This window comes from Pristiophorus japonicus, chromosome 15 (assembly GCF_044704955.1).
Source record: "Pristiophorus japonicus isolate sPriJap1 chromosome 15, sPriJap1.hap1, whole genome shotgun sequence".
Classification (NCBI taxonomy): Eukaryota; Metazoa; Chordata; class Chondrichthyes; family Pristiophoridae; genus Pristiophorus; species Pristiophorus japonicus.
In genome coordinates, this window is record NC_091991.1 from 63,847,550 (window position 1) to 63,861,749 (window position 14,200).

Genomic DNA, 14,200 nt, shown 5'->3' on the forward strand with positions numbered 1-14,200 from the left:
TACGTTCTTGTCTCTGTAACTTGAATCAACAACAATAATTTGCATTTATATAGCACCTTTAACATAGTAAAATGTCTCAAGGTGCATCACAGGAACATTATCAAACAAAATTTGACACTGAGCCACATAAGGAGATATTAGGACAGGTGAACAAAAGCTTAGTCAAAGAATTAGGTTTTAAGGAGCATCTCAAAGGAGGAGAGAGAGGTAGAGAGGCGGAGAGATTTAGGGAGGGAATTCCAGAGCTTGGAGCATAGACAGCTGAAAGCACAGGATGCACAAGAGAATTGGAGAATTCCAGCGATCTCGGAGGGTTGCAGAGCTACATGAGGTTACAGTGATAGGGAGAGGTGAGGTCATGGAGGGATTTCAATACAAGGGAGAGAATTTTAAATTTCAGATGTTGCTGGATGGGAAGCTACTGTAGGTCAGTGAGCACAGGGGGTGATGGTTGAACATGACTTGGTGCGAGTTAGGATATGGGCAGCAGAGTTTTGGATGAACTGAAGTTTATGGAGGGTGGAAGATGGGAGACCAGCCAGGAAAGCATTGGAATAGTCGAGTCTGGAAGTAACAAAAGCATGGATGAAGGATTCAGTCGCAAATGGACTGAGGTAAGAGTGGAGATGGGAGATGTTATGGAAGTGGAAGTAGGCAGTCTTGGTGATGGTCGGAAGTTTAGCTCATGGTTAAAACAGAATCTCTCCTTTTTTTATCCTTAATTATTGTACGCAAAGGGATCTGGGGAAGCTGTGTGAGTGGGGATAATGTTTGTGAGGATGTAGGCATTCCCCACCCCCCCCACCCCACCCCGTGTATAGAAAAGGGAGTGTCACACAATCTCAGTGAAATTATGAGCACACCGGTATCAGCCTGTATATGAGGGGAGAGTTAAGGGTTTAAGGAAAATAGGGACAGACCATGAGAGAAAAGGAGGGATCATTGGGGAGACCATCCATCCGAGCCCAGTGAGCGGTACATGGGGGGGGAATCTTGGATTTGACACACAAATTTCAATGTTTTGTCCTTGGGCAATGCCATGAGAGATCCACTAGTACTAAAAAAAACTGCACATTCCAAAACAATGCTGAATCTGTCGTTTCGCCATCTGTATATCGAAAACAAATGAAGAAAAATATGCAAGCACAATCAAATAATTTAAAATGCTCCAGTGAATTTTTCTGTACATTAAAGTGAAACAATCAATGTTGGAGAGCTAAATAATTTCCCATTTTGCACATCCCGCTAGCCAGATTCGCTGAATGATTAGGTTATTTATATGCATATGTTGTACAGGTATAGGACATGCTTCAAGCTGTATTAAAACCCAAGTTTTCACACACATTATTTGAAGATACAATTCATGTTGGGCTCAGTGCGCTCCCCCCCCCCCCCCACCCCCACCCCCACCACCACCATCATCATTCTTTTTCTCTGTCAATTTCTTCCTTTTCTTTCTGCTCCTGAAGTGTTGACACCTTGCTGAGGTTTGGCCTCAAAGGTGATGGTGTATCCTCAACTTCCTCATCCAAGAGGCCATTCTTCATGTGTGTGAGCCTTGATGATGACCAGCAGATCTCTGACCTGTGGGGCCTCACAGCTGAATGCGACGCTATCCAACTTCCAGCGAGTAGCATTGGATAGTGATCAGTAGTGGGAATTTTGGATGATTTTCGCACTCTAAGCCAGCAGAGCTGATGTCAGTTATAGAACCCTGACTATGGCGCTGGCTGAGATTAGTGAATCCAGTCCTGATTCGGCATTGAACCTGGGACTTTCCTTATCTGAATGGATAAACTCACCGAGCTATCAGGACTGGTTGGGTGGATGTTACGTGTCGTACTTATTGGTATTTTCTTTAAAAATAATATATTTGAAATCAAAAGAAAGGAATCTAATAAAAAAAACTTCAGTTAAAATGTTTTTGTATATCTTTAAACAAAACATCACAACAGTGACTACACTGCAAAAGTACGTCATTGGCTGTAAAGAGCTTTGAGACGTCCGGTGCTCGTAAAGGTGCTATATAAATGCACATCTTTCTTTTGTTCTTTCTTTAATTGCTATAGCATAATTATCAGTCACATTCAGAAAATGTATGTTATTTATCTTAAATCACAGATCATTTATAGGTTGATGTATGTTCACCGAACATTTGACGTATAGAGAGCTAAAAAAGAGGTATTACTGCAGCTTTAAAACAAATTGCAATTCTCTCAGCTGCTTTTACACTGCAGCTAGTGGCCTGAGAACGGTTTACATTGTTTGGTTCCGGCCTGGCTGATACTCCATCCATCCTGCCTAGCAGTTAGAAGTGTAAACGTTTAAAGAGCACCGAGAGGAGAATTCCCGCTCTCTAGATATTTAAATTAAGGTCAAGTAGGTTTCAACAATGCCCAGGAAGTTGAACGTAGCCCCTGAGCACATGCCGACAGTCATGATGTGCGAGGATTCTTCACCTCAGTCAAGTCCATCTACGGCCCAAGCACCCAAGGCCCCACCCCACTGCTAGCCAAGAATGCGGAGACACTCATCAAGGACACTGAGACAGTCAGGACCCGCTGGAAGGAACACTTTGAAGATCTCCTTAACCGAGACTCTGCCTTTGACTCGAGTTTCCTTGACTCGATCCCGCAGCATGCTACCCACCACCATCTCAGCAAAACCCCAGCCCTGCACAAGGTAAAAAAGGCCATCCGTCAGCTCAAGAACAACAAGGTAACAGAAACAGATGGAATCCCTGCTGTGGCACTAAAGTATGGCGGAGAGGCACTATTGGCATGAATGCATGACCTCATCTCTCTTATCTGGAAGGAGGAGAGCATGCCGGGAGATCTCAGAGATGCAGTAATCGTGACCTTCTTTAAAAAAGGGGACAACTCCGACTGCAACAACTAGAGGAATCTCCCTGTTATCAGCTACTGGGAAGGTCATCGCTAGAATCCTCCTCAACCGTCTTCTCCCTGTGGCTGAGGAGCTCCTCTCGGAGTCACAGTGCAAATTCCATCCACTACGGGGCACAACGGACATGATCTTTACAGCGCAACAACTGCAAGAGAAATGCAGGGAACAAAACCAACCCTTGTACATGGCCTTCTTTGACCTCACAAAGGCCTTCGACACTGTTAACCGTGAGTGACTATGGAGCGTCCTCCTCTGTTTCGGCTGTCCCCAAAAGTTTGTCGCCATCCTCCGCCTGCTCCACGACGACATGTAAGCCGTGATCCTGACCAACGGATCCACCACAGACCCAATACATGTCCGGACCGGGGTCAAGCAGGGCTGTGTCATTGCGCCAACCCTCTTCTCGATCTTCCTCGCTGCAATGCTCTACCTCAGACTCAACAAGCTCCCCGCTGGAGTGGAACTAAACTACAGAACCAGTGGAAACCTGTTCAACCTTCGTCGTCTCCAGGCCAGATCCAAGACCATCCCATCCTCTGTCGTTGAGCTACAGTAGACAGACAATGTTTGTGTCTGCACACATTCAGAGACTGAACGCTAAGTCAAAGTCAACATCTTCACTGAGGCGTATGAAAGCATGGGCCTTACACTAAACATCCTTAAAACAAAGGTCCTCCACCAACCTGACCCCATCACACAGCACTGCCCCCCAGTCATCCACAGCGCGGCCCTAGACAACGTGGACCACTTTCCATACATTGGGAGCCAATTATCAGCAAGGGCAGACATTGACGATGAGGTTCAACACCGCCTCCAGTGTGCTAGCGCAGCCTTCAGCTGCCTGAAGAAGAGAGTTTTCGAAGATCAGGCACTCAAATCTGGCACCAAGCTCATGGTCTACAGGGCTGTAGTGATACCCGCCCTCCTGTATGGCACAGAGACGTGGACCATATACAGTAGACACCTCAAGTCGCTGGAGAAATACCACCAATGATGTCTCTGCAAGATCCTGCAAACCCCCTGGGAGGACAGATGCACCAACATTTGTGTCTTCGATCAGGCCAACATCCCCAGCATCGAAGCACTGACCACACTCGACCGGCTCCATTAGGCGGGCCACATTGTTTGCATGTCTGACACAAGACTCCCAAAGCAAGAGCTCTACTTGGAACTCCTAAATGGCAAGTGAGCCCCAGGTGGGCAGAGGATATGTTGCAAGGACACCCTCAGAGCCTCCTTGATAAAATGCAACATCCCCACCGACACCTGGGAGTCCCTGGCCCAAGACCGCCCTAAGTGGAGGAAGAGCATCCGGGAGGGCACTGAGCACCTCGAGTCTCGTCACCGACAGCATGCAGAAATCAAGCGCAGGCAGCAGAAGGAGCGTGCGGCAAACCAGTCCCACCCACCCTTTCCCCCAACGACTGTCTGTCCCACCTGTGACAGAGACTGTAATTCCTATATTGGACTGTTCAGTCACGTAAGAACTCACTTTTAGAGTGGAAGCAAGTCTTCCTCGATTTCGAGGGTCTGCCTATAATGATGTAAACCAGGACAAACCCAGACAGTCTGAAACTGCTGCCTGATCAGTCGGGTCAGGCTGTGTCTCCGGATTTACACCTCAAGTTTAGCATCAATACGGAAGAGAAATTGTTTTGCACTCAGGCTAAACTTATAAATGCAGTTTTGGATTCACAATCTATGAGTTCGATTGCTCTGATGTCTGATCAAGCTACTCCAATTGATCATAAGTCAACATGTGCCACTTCTAATCTTGCTTACTCTGTCCATTCTGTATTGGTGAAAGTTTTGTTTCCAGATATTTGGGTCTTCCATTGGTTTTATTGCATTGACTCCTTTTCCTAGTGATGGGGCAGCATAGCACCCAACGTTTCATTTGATGGCTGGCAAAGTGAAGGCTCTATTTGGCATTCCAGAGCACCATCACCATAGAACAGCAATGCAGTGCGCCTGGGAGTAGATAGCAGCTAAAATCAATGCTGTGTACAACAGACACAGCATCTGGAAACAGATATGGAAGATAATGCTTAAAGAAGCTGCTAAGGTATGACTACTCAACAGTACTATTTACCAGTTAGATAGTCCAAGTGTGCAGGCCACAAAATGTTACCTGTCATTCTGTCTCACATTTTTTACTGCCCATATAAAACCATTATAGAACCTTAAAGCTTTGCCAATGCTTATCATGCATGCCCACAATCTAAAGGGGAAAGGAGATGAAAGTGCCGGCTATGGTAAGCTATGCAGTAGTTACATGTTTGATACACATGTGGTTAGCATTTTGGCTTATACCTACCAAGCTAAGCTTTCTTCCTTCCACTCCTGACAACCTTGTTGACCATTCTCTCCTTGACAGGCACTCTTGGTAGTTTTGCATTGTCATTATGCCCGAAATGGGCATTGAAGTCTGAGTATTCATCTTTCCTGCACCCCTCAAATTTAGATTATTGCAATGTATTGGTAATTACTGGTACTGGTATTGGTAAGGAACTTGGCTGGTGCTCATTTCTATGTGGACAATGTGAATGGAATGAGACTGTGGTATGGAGCTGCTGATAAGACTACAAACACATTGGCCTGGATTTTGCATTAAGAATAATGGTGAGGCTATCAGTGCTCACCATTATTATGGTATAACTCGGACAGCAACTTTAGTATCCGCACATGCGCAGTAAAACTCAGAAAAGTTGCGGTCCGATTTGCCCTGTTCCTCCACAAGCTTCATTACACTGGTATCTCACTGATAAATTCGACATTATAATACATGAAAGGCATAATATTGTGGTACTGTAGTAGCGAAAAGAATTAATCAGGGGAAAAGTAATTTAACAAAGTTAAAATCTTAAGCAAGAAGGCTGAGAGAAAGGCTTAATGTGTTCATGGAGGAATAGCTGAGTCCCACATTCCAGCAATTAGGCTGAAACAAAAAACAACGGTTCTCACAAGGGACTAAGGTCAAAATGTTCTCTGAGGAGATAACACTCCTGAGAGCACAGACAAGACAAATGTAGACAGCTTACGGAAATAATAAATTGAGGCAGCCATTTTCGAGTCACACGAGATAGCAGAAAACAAAGCCTCTTTGAAATGAGAATAGCCAGATGCACTTGTCAAGGACACCAGTCTAAGCGTTAAAACCTGGGAACGAAGTTCACAGAAATGTAACACATAACCTGTTGGGGCTGCACAGCCAAAGTGGCTGTAACTGAATGTACCAATTAAATCATTAGAGATTGAATGTACCAATGAAATTACTGTAACTGTATTAACCAATGTATTAGTAGTAGGTGGGCGGGGACTGGTGGCAAATAACCAATTGCACACTTCCCCACATAGTTTCATTATTTTGACTGTATTTTAAATGTATAAAATGTAACAGCACAGGCTGTTCCACGAGACCGGTCAGGATAGCATCCAGTATCGGTACTGATGCAGGGATCTCCCTTGATTAATCAGGTTTTAATAAACAATTCTTTTCTCTATATACGGACCTTGTGTCGAGTGTTATATTTTTAATAGTCCACAGCACGTACTTACTCGTTAGTTATCCATTAAACATGTCAGAAAAATTTAGAGCTGCTGCATTCAGGTGTAAGTGAATGTTTAACGGCATGATATCTTAATTACTGTAAAACAACCTCTTTGGCACAGAAAATGTTATTTTACAAGTGTGGAGTCTCATTCCTTCAGAATGTAATTACTGTTGGAGATTCTAAGATTATTTTTTAAAACTTTTTCTTTCTGTCTCATTTAACTCTCTCCCTTAATCCCATCTCTTTATTTTGCTTTCAGTACATGATTTTACATTGAATTAAATATTCAAATTTATACTTTCTGGTTTAGACTCTCTGGCCCAGATGTTAACAGGGATGAGTTGCGTAGGCGGGGGGGAGAGGCAGAGTTTTGGATAGGCCTGCATGCTGTGGTGTTTTAACTTCACAGCATGTGTCTTTCCCCACGTGGAAAGTCAGCCTGATTGACGAGCTTGGCTTCCAGTCAGGTGGGGAGGACTCTGGAGCAAGCCACAGGAGCAGGCAGGTCTGATCCTTGACCTCAGGGTGGAGGAGTGGAGGGGTCCGATGCCTGAGGGGCTTTGTATAGGAGGAGCTTGCTAGCCCAAGGGGTAGCAGTCTTGCTCCTTATAGCCAATAAGCAGTGCTGTAAAGACAATTACCTTCTCCCTGAACCTGTCCTCGCCTCTCTTCAGCTACCAAGTTTCCTGAGGCCTTGGAAACCAGCCGACCACTGTTAAACCTGCAAGGCAGGTTAAATAAGAGGTTGTCAGCCTCATTAAAACATTTAAATTGTCATACCACCTCATGGGAGCGGGTTGGCTGCCCACCCCTTACCCTGCTTCTGTTAAACCAGGAACTGGGTGGGTTTGGGTCGGGTATGACATTTTAAATTATTATTTTAAAAATCTGATCCGATCCCAACCCATCCGTTTTGGGGGTTAAAATTCACTATCGTGTGTCTCAGTAAGGATTGTTCAACCTGATTGGTTGAAAAGACATGCTGTTATTGCTTCTGCTCACACATGCCACTGATCCCCTGTGGAGGGCGCTGAGCTGAAATGGATCTCTAAATCCCTTAAGTTGCTGCTCAAAAGCCTCAAAAAGTTTGTGGGCAGCTGTAAGTACAATGAACGATGAGTGCCGATCCTTCACCACTGACTTCAAAATCTGGGCCATTAATCCAGTGACTGAAGTTTGCACTTTGTATCCCATTACAGGAGTCCTTTGGCTAGACTGGTGCCTGCTGATGCTGTCTAAAGAACTATCATTCTTTGTATACACAGACTTTGGAACTCTTTCCACATATTTGATAGATCCAGAGAAACAGATAGTGATGGTGAACTTATTTCAGTAACATAACAAAAACAGCAATTCAGATTCTGGGTTTGGATTAAGATGTCTTGTCCCAGGTTGAAGTTCTAGAAATACTCAAAGTAAAAGGAAACCCTAAAGACTTCATTATTTATTTGTGACTTTGTATTAACCAGTGCAGGTAGTAATCAATATTTTTCATTTTGTTAATATTTACAATCAGTGATCAAACCAGTCTATCTCAGGGAGAAATGTATTACATTTTCCCAATGTGCTCCCCTCCTGAAGGTGCTGAGTCATGTTGAGGTACAATTTTGTGTGTGATATTCTGATACCACATGAGTCTCTGGATCTCTAGAGGTGAATGTCAGTAGTCTATTCAACTGTGGAGAACACTGTAACTGAAACCAATTCTATCTTTAGTAGCAATTAGTATGGCAACCCTGGCTGAATTTTATTCCTTTTTAACCCAAGGATACTGAGACGACGGCTGCCCAGCCTGAGATCAATTAATTCAGCACGGAGCAAGGGTCAAACCTGGTATTTCTTGATCTGTGTGACTCAGCACCAAGTGGCACATTTACCTGGTGATCCATGGGGGAAGGGGAGAGGATGGACAGGAGGTGTTCTGGAAATCTGGTATTCATTATGAGCTGCATTGTGTATTCAGTCTCAGGAACTATTCGGGTTGAATTTTCCAGGGTGATAGCAGGCACGATTGGTGGTGGGTCATGTGGGAAAGTTGTAATTTTATGAAAGGGGTCGGGAACCAGCTGTCATCCCTCTCCCACGTGCCTTGCCCACAGGTGCATCTGTCATTGCGGAGGTGATCCAACCGGCAGCGGCAGGGGACCCAATTGGGATCATTATCAGGTAGTTGACAGGCACTTAAGAGCCTTTTTTCACAGACCTTTAAAATTTCACTGCATGGCCACTGGATTCACACAGCTCAGGGACCACGTCTGTCAACCTGAGGTGTGAGTTCCGTGGTCATTGTTCCAACTGATTACTTGACAACATGGGAAACAAACCAAAATAAAAAGAAAAGCATAATATTGCGGATGCTGGAATCTGAAATAAAAACAGAAAATACTGGCAATCTCAGCAGGTCAAGTAGCATCTGTGCAGAGAGAAACAGAGTTAACGTTTCAGGTCTGTGACCCTTCGGCAGAACTGGAAAAGTTCGAGCTGTAACAGATTCTAAGGAAGTGCAGAGGCAGTGAAAGGGGGAGGGGAGGAAAGAACAAAAGGGAAGGGCTGTGATTGGGTGGAAGGCAGAAGAGATTAAGAGATAAAAGGGCGGATGGACAAAAATAAGATGGTAATGGAACAAGTTAAGAAACAAAAGATGAGTCTAGATGGGGTGTGAATGGCAGAATCATCACCAGGTGTCACGGGAAAGAGAGAAAAAAGGTTGGGGTTGTAAAAAAAATGAAAATGGAAAAAAATATAGGCAGAGGTTATGGTCTGAAATTGTTGAACTCAATGTTGAGTCCAGAAGGCTAAACGAAAATGAGGTGCTGCTCCTCGAGCTAGCGTTGAGCTTCATTGGAACAGTGGAGGAGGCCGAGGACAGAGAGATCAGAGTGGGAGTGGAGCAGAGAATTAAAGTGGCAGCCAAAATAAAAACATGTTTACTACATCAGCTAACACATTGATGGAGATTCTGTTCTACTTGAAAAGCTACTGGTAAATGCTAATACAGAAATTCCTGAAGGGTAAGTAAGTGCTGGATGGTGAGGGAAATATATTTTCACTGGCCTTTCTGAGCTGTTGCCTTCCAACTCAACACTAATTGTAGTGAATTGATGTGCACTATAAAAAAATGACATATACCATTTAAATACATTTTTGTGTTGTTTCTGGACAGGTTTTTCTCACAGTATACTGTGATTGTCCAGTTACACATTAAATCAACCATAACAATGTCACTCTCATCACTCATTCCACTGGTTCAATTTGCTTTCGGTCACTGAGTATAACAAATTTATTTTTTTCAGTCTGAGACTTTAGGGTGAAATTCTGCAGAGGTTCTCTCACTTGTCCATTGTTAAATCCAACGGAAGAGCTGCAGAAATCCCAGAAACAGTGTAAGCACCATTTACACTGTTTGTCAGGGATTCCACAGCTCTTGCGCCAAACTTGCATAAGATTGTAAACCCACCCCTTTACAATTACATTTAAAATCTGTTAATTTTATATATTACCTATACACACACATCTTTTTGTTGCACCAGTTACTGATACAAAAGTCTATAGATTTGTGAGTAAAGCACCAATAACTTCCCAAGAGCTGAATTCCAGAGGTGAGGTGAGAGTGACTGCCCTTGACATCAAGGCAGCATTCGACCGAATGTGGCATCAAGGAAACATAGAAACATAGAAATTTACAGCGCAGAGGGAGGCCATTTCGGCCCATCGTGTCCGCGTCAGCTGACAAAGAGCCACACGGCCCTTCGTCAGCAGCCCCAAAGGTTACATATAAACCTATGAACAATGAAGTAAAGGCAAAGAGCAACCAGTCCACCTCACACAACTGCGACACCCCTTATACTGAAACATTCTACACTTCACCCCAACCGGAGCCATGTGATCTCCTGGGAGGCAAAAACCAGATAAAAACCCAGGCCAATCTAGGCAGAAAAAATCTGGGAAAATTCCTCTCCGACCCATCCAGGCGATCGAAACTAGTCCAGGAGTTCACCGTTGCCGTATTCTATTTCCTGCAGTACTTACCATTATATCTGCGCCGTCCAACAAAAGGTCATCCAGTCTAATTCCAATTACCGGCTCTAGGTCCGTAACCCTGCAGGTTACTGCACTTTACGTGCCCATCCAACCATCTCTTAAAAGTGGTGAGGGTTTCTGCATCCACCACTCTTCCAGGCAGTGAGTTCCAGATCCCCACAACCCTCTGTGTAAAGAAGCCCCCGCTGAAATCCCCTCTAAACCTTCCACCAACCACCTTAAAACTATGCTCCCTCGTAATAGACCTCTCCACCAATGGAAATAGATCCTTACTATCCACTATGTCCAGGCCCCTCAATATTTTGTACACCTCAATGAGGTCTCCTCTCAACCTCCTCTGTTCCAATGAGAACAAACCCAGCCTATCCAATCTGTCCTCATAACTAAGATTTTTCATTCCTTTACTACGAGCCTGAGTAAAATTGAAGTTAATAGGAATCAGGGGGGAAACTCTCCACTGGCTGGAGTCATACCTAGCACAAAGGAAGATGGTTGTGGTGGTTGGAGGTCAATCATCTCAGCCACAGGACATTGCTGCAGGAATTCCTCAGGGCAGTGTCCTAGGCCCAACCATCTTCAGCTGCTTCATCAATGACCTTCCCTCCATCATAAGGTCAGAAGTGGGGATGTTCGCTGACGATTGCACAGTGTTCAGTTCCATTCTCAACTCCTCAGATAATGAAGCAGCCATGCCCGCATGCAACAAGACCTGGATGACATTCAGGCTTGGGCTGATAAGTGGCAAGTAACATTCACGCCACACAAGTGCCAGGCAATGACTATCTCCAACACAAGAGAGTCTAACCACCTCCCCTTGACATTCAACGGCATTACCATCGCCAAATCGCACACCGTCAGCATGCTGGTAGTCACCATTGATCAGAAACTTAACTGGACTGGCCAAATAAATATTCTGGCAAAAAGAGCAGGTCAGAGGCTGGGCATTCTGTAGCGAGTGTCTCACCTCCTGATTCCCAAAAGCCTTTCCACCATTTACAAGGCACAAGTCAGGAGTATGATGGAATACATTCCACTTGCTTGGATGAGGACAGCTCTAACAACACTCAAGAAGCTGAACACCATCCAGGACATTCTGAAAAGGGAGGGAGAACAGCCAGTTGTCGTGGTGCACATTGGTACCAACGATATAGGTAAAAAAGGGGATGAGATCCTACGAGACGAATTTAAGGAGCTAGGAGCTAAATTAAAACGTTGGACCTCAAAAGTAGTAATCTCGGGATTGCTACCAGTGCCACATGCTAGTCAGAGTAGGAATCGCAGGAAAGCTCAGATGAATACGTGGCTTGAGCAGTGGTGCAGCAGGGAGGGATTCAAATTCCTGGGGCATTGGAACCGATTCTGGGGGAGGTGGGACCAGTACAAACCGGACGGTCTGCACCTGGGCAGGACCGGAACCAATGTCCTAGGGGGAGTGTTTGCTAGTGCTGTTGGGGAGGAGTTAAACTAATATGGCAGGAGGATGGGAACCAATGCAGGGAGACAGAGGAAAACAAAATGGAGACAAAAGCAAAAGACAGAAAAGAGATGAGTAAAAGTGGAGGGCAGAGAAACCCAAGGCAAAAAACAAAAAGGGCCACTGTACAGCAAAATTCTAAAGGGTCAAAGTGTAATAAAAAGGCAAGCATGAAGCTCGGTGCCTCAATGCATGGAGTATTCGGAACCCAGGAGAGGGCTCTGAGCTAGTTAGAGTGGGTGAGAGCTCAGATGAACAGGACCCCAAGAAAGAATGCAAAAGGCAGGAGGCAACAGAGCAGAGTAGCACTGGAGTAAGTGTAAACCACAAGGTGATAGGAAGGGACAATATGTATGAATATAAGGGGCTGCAGGAGGGGTCAAAACTAAAAATCATGGCTTAAAAACTAGTATTAAAACACTCCATCTAAACGCATGCAGCATTCGAAATAAAGTAAATGAGTTGACGGCACAAACCATTACAAATGGGTATGATTTGGTGGCCATTACAGAAACGTGGTTGCAGGGTGGCCAAGACTGGGAATTAAACATACAGGGGTATCTGACAATTTGGAAAGATAGACAAGAAGGGAAAGGAGGTGGGGTAGCTCTGTTAATAAAGGATGATATCAGGGCAGTTGTGAGAGACGATATTGGCTCCAATGAACAAAATGTTGAATCATTGTGGGTGGAGATTAGAGATAGTAAGGGGAAAAAGTCACTGGTGCACATAGTTTATAGGCCCCCAAATAATAACTTCATGGTGGGGCGGGCAATAATCAAGGGAATAATGGAGGCATGTGAAAAAGGAACGGCAGTAATCATGGGGGATTTTAACCCACATATCGATTGGTCAACTCAAATCGCACGGGGTAGCCTGGAGGAGGAATTCATAGAATGCATACGGGATTGTTTCTTAGAACAGTATGTTACAGAACCTACAAGAGAGCAAGCTATCTTAGATCTGGTCCTGTGTAATGAGACAGGAATAATAAACGATCTCCTAGTAAAAGATCCTCTTGGAATGAGTGATCACAGTATGGTTGAATTTGTAATACAGATTGAGGGTGAGGAAGTAGTATCTCAAACGAGCGTACTATGCTTAAACAAAGGGGACTACAGTGGGATGAGGGCAGAGTTGGCTAAAGTAGACTGGAAACACAGACTAAACGGTGGCACAATTGAGGAACAGTGGAGGACTTTTAAGGAGCTCTTTCATAGTGCTCAACAAAAATATATTCCAGTGAAAAAGAAGGGCGGTAAGAGAAGGGATAACCAGCCGTGGATAACCAAGGAAATAAAGGAGAGTATCAAATTAAAAACCAATGCGTATAAGGTGGCCAAGGTTAGTGGGAAACTAGCAGATTGGGAAAATTTTAAACGACAGCAAAGAATGACTAAGAAAGCAATAAAGAAAGGAAAGATAGATTACGAAAGTAAACTTGCGCAAAACATAAAAACAGATAGTAAAAGCTTTTACCGATATATAAAACGGAAAAGAGTGACTAAAGTAAATGTTGGTCCTTTAGAAGATGAGAAGGAGGATTTAATAATGGGAAATGTGGAAATGTGAGACCTTAAACAATTATTTTGCTTCCGTCTTCACAGTGGAAGATACAAAAACCATGCCAAAAATTGCTGGTCACGGGAATGTGGGAAGGGAGGACCTTGAGATAATCACTATCACTAGGAGGGGGTAGTGCTGGACAGGCTAATGGGACTCAAGGTAGACAAGTCCCCTGTCCTGATGAAATGCATCCCAGGATATTAAAAGAGATGGCGGAAGTTATAGCAGATGCATTGGTTATAATCTACCAAAATTCTCTGGACTCTGGGGAGGTACCAGCGGATTGGAAAGCAGCTAATGTAACGCCTCTGTTTAAAAAAAGGGGCAGACAAAAGGCAGGTAACTGTAGGCCGGTTAGTTTAACATCTGTAGTGGGGAAAATGCTTGAAGCTATCATTAAGGAAGAAATAGCGGGACATCTAGATAGGAATAGTGCGATCAAGCAGACGCAACATGGATTCATGAAGGAGAAATCATGTTTAACTAATTTACTGGAATTCTTTGAGGATATAATGAGCATGGTGGATAGAGGTGTACCGATGGATGTGGTGTATTTAGATTTCCAAAAGGCATTCAATAAGGTGCCACACAAAAGGTTACTGCAGAAGATAAAGGTACGCGGAGTCAGAGGAAATGTATTAGCATGGATCGAGAATTGGCT